The 3,500-nt window shown below is 30.0% G+C and overlaps 1 long non-coding RNA gene across 1 annotated transcript; it reads left to right on the top strand.

Annotated features, from left to right (window-relative positions):
• Positions 1–255: 255 nt before the first annotated feature.
• LOC102602381 (uncharacterized) lies at positions 256–2,809 on the top strand. The gene is made up of 3 exons (XR_369047.2): positions 256–619; positions 2,271–2,331; positions 2,417–2,809. It is a non-coding gene; the product is annotated as an uncharacterized lncRNA (long non-coding RNA).
• The last annotated feature ends 691 nt before the right edge of the window (positions 2,810–3,500 follow it).

The raw sequence follows: 3,500 nt of genomic DNA, 5'->3' as shown, positions 1-3,500 counted from the left end.
ATATTATTGTTTATTTTATTATTTGTGTATACCACATGCCTATTATAGTTGTATATTATTTTTATCTCCTTCTCAATTTGAAAAAAATAAATTCAATCGGGACTTATAGTTATGGATTTCAATGAATGCCTAATACCTTTTCCTTCGACACAACTTGAACCCTTACTGAAAATCTATAGATTTTGTAAACATTTTTTATTTAGTTAATTAATTGATTTCCTAGTTTTCCTATATTCTCTCTTATTTAATAAGAGGCTACCGAGAGCAGCTTAGGGTCGTGCTACTTGCCGACTTTAACAAGAGACTTCAAATTGACCAGCAGGGGATAGTAGGGCCATTTTTGGTATTTCAATCAACTTGAATATTCACCTGATCCCTTATCTTTTCCCATCAATCCTAACGCCACCGCTAAAGAGCTCCACCTCCAAACGTTTGCTCTGTCCTCTTCTCTAGCTCTCAAATTTGCACCATGGTGGTCAACGGAGTTTATACCTCCGTCTCCAAAAAAGTTTCTCTCCAGGTCGTCGGCCGCTTTCTCTCTCCAAACCTCTGTTTTCTCTTCATCTCCTCTTGTTCTTAACCTGGCACTTTGATGGAGTTTATAGCTACCTCCTATTAGGTAATCATAAATTTTATGGGTCTTTTTGGTGTTTTGATTCTGATTCCTTAACTTTACTTTGGCTTTTTGATTTGTTGATTCTTTTGTGATTTCTTTGTGTCCCACATTTTTGTTGGTTCTTTAGCTATTCCGTTTTTATCGTTGTTTTCCAGTGGGTTTTGGTTCTTCGAATTTGATTTTTTTCTTCCTTCTAACTCCTCTTCTTCTTGACTTTAGACTTCTCCAGATTTGAAAGTTCTCTTACATTTCCACTTCTTTGTAATTTTTGGCTTTATCTTACCTCAGTGATTTGTCATCTAAAATTCTAATTTTGAGGCTGTACGATACCTTTCATTTTTTAAGTGTGCTAAATTGGTAGTTCTATGATAGAAGTAGAACCAATATTATTGTTTCAAGGTGAACACTAATGCACTCAATATGTTGAATAATATGCTTAAAGGATTCCGTTTGGCTAAAGAGACTATATTGTTTGCCGGAACTCAATACTTTTTGGGGGAGTGCCAAAGTTCACAAATTTGACTTTACTCTTGCCAGTAGGACATTTGTGTTTTATAGATACCTGCGAGCAGAATTTGCAAATTTTGATACTTTTTTTTTTCTTGATCCTCTTTTATATGAGTGAATCTCCGTTTTACTTTTTAATTGATCTTGATTCATTATTGCCTCCTGAAGGACGGGATACTTTGGATAGAATTGAAAGAATGAATTACTACATGGATGTAAGTTTGAATATAGTAGCTCTATATTTATTAATTTTCTCGAGGAAATTATAAATGACCTTTTGGTTTTACTTATTAGCTTTCTATAAACTATTTTAGCTTGAAATTTAGTATAAAAAAGTAAGTATTTCGAGGACACAGATAATCTAATGTCTTTAAAGAGGTAAATATACTATACACAAATGTTTTCAATTTAACTTATCCAAGGTAACAAACTTTTCACTTAGAACTTCTGAAAAATAATAATCTCTAATTCTCAATATATATAGTATCAATTATTTTCAAAACTCTAAAGATTGTACATCTGAAATGCGTGATCAAAATAGAGAAGTTTCACTATTAAAATTTAAACTATATTAGATATACACAATGCATGTATATATGAGTTGATTTAATTTAGTATCTTAATATTCACTTTTTCGAAGGAGGAACCTAAACGAGTTCGACATAAAACTTGATTGTTGAAATGAAATATGGTTATGAGAGGTTGTTATTACAAACAGGTCTCATTGTATACATCATCATAGATTTTTATTTCTCATTACATAGATTAAGGTAACCCATATTTGAGAATCTATGGACAGCAACATAGAATATTTATGACTCATGTTGTGATTTTCATAGTAAATGCAGTACTACCTTGCTTTCAAGATTTACTGGTGTACTTTCTTTGACAATAAAGCCTTATTTCTTAACTGTTAAATTTGAATGCATTGCTCCACTCCATATAGTTCTGGTGTATTATAGTGCTTCTCTTTCTTATTTAGTTTTTCCCCAGTTATGTAAGTGCAATATGTGAATTTAGAATTGTAACGAAAGATTTTTTATTTCAATTCTTAAATGAAACTCCAATTTTATTTAACACATTTTAAATAAGTTTACCAATTTGTTACTCATAGTGTGTTCTTAACTTGTTATCCAACTTACAACAGAGTTCAATCTCACAGTATAATATGCTGGTTACTATCTCATTCGCCGCATCTACAATTTCAGGTAACTAACTCATTTTTTCAACTGATTAGAAAAATTTATTAGTTTTCTGTAGAACTTACTTTGAGCTTCATCTGATATTCAATAGGATGTGAGCACACAAGATTCAACAGCGCTTACGATGCTCTAGATGTAAATCCGTATGTATAATTGTTGGGGAACACAATAGAGATACTTTATGCCCTACTACAGCTCAACCGAAACATACTTAACTTGATCATAATAAATTTCTCTGCTTTACTTATGAGTACAACATATTGTACTGACCTTGTGTTCGTGTTCGTGTTGGGCCCGGGCAAGTATATTTAATAGGAAGAAAGTCTAGCCTATAATTAAGCCAAATGGCAGCACAAGAGAAAGACATGTGGCAGTTTAAGGCAAGAATTAGTTATTTAGTTAACTAACTTTTAATTTTTTTTACAGCATTTACTTAAAAACATATTTTAGTAAGTTGTGATAATTTAATACTTACTTTTCTATACATTTTTAGGTTATTTTTATTTTATTACGTTTTTTAACATTTAAAACATATTTCCCTACTCATAATGACGGTTATTTATTCAATCTAATTTGAGTTCCTAGAAACGAAATAATTCATATAAAACAATTTACATAGATAATAAATATCTTTTACCACATCTAGAACTCCATCTTCAAAACAATTTGGAAGATTTCTATAAAAAAGAATATTATATTGTAACTAACAGAGGCCTATTTTTATAAAATAATTTATATCGTAACTAACCAAATCTTATTTTTAGGTGTTATAACTAATGAGAATATATTTTTTCAATTTTCTTTGCTAATTAAACTTATTTAAATGAGAAAAAATTGGATATCCAAAATAAATAGGATATAATCACGGTGAATTATTTTTATATGTGCACTCTTAAAAAATACAATTTCAGAGTTTATGAAAGATAGAACTTCTATTAAATTTAACAATTTCCTACACTTATATATAGTACTAGTGGTGAAGAGCCCATTTAGTGCACGAACCCAATATTTATTTACAAGTTAATTTTTAATTGATGTTGATCAAATAATTTTAAATTTTAAATTTGAATAAAGCATAAATGTGTGTGTGTTAAATTTTTTGAGGACATGCATATCTTGATAGACATAAACACATAGTATATGAATAATCCACATGAGAGCTATTGTGGACTCAA

Source organism: Solanum tuberosum, unplaced genomic scaffold, assembly GCF_000226075.1.
Source record: "Solanum tuberosum cultivar DM 1-3 516 R44 unplaced genomic scaffold, SolTub_3.0 contig00111, whole genome shotgun sequence".
NCBI classification, from domain to species: Eukaryota; Viridiplantae; Streptophyta; class Magnoliopsida; order Solanales; family Solanaceae; genus Solanum; species Solanum tuberosum.
The sequence above is the reverse complement of the archived record's forward strand: the minus strand, read 5'-3'. Positions and strand labels throughout refer to the sequence as shown.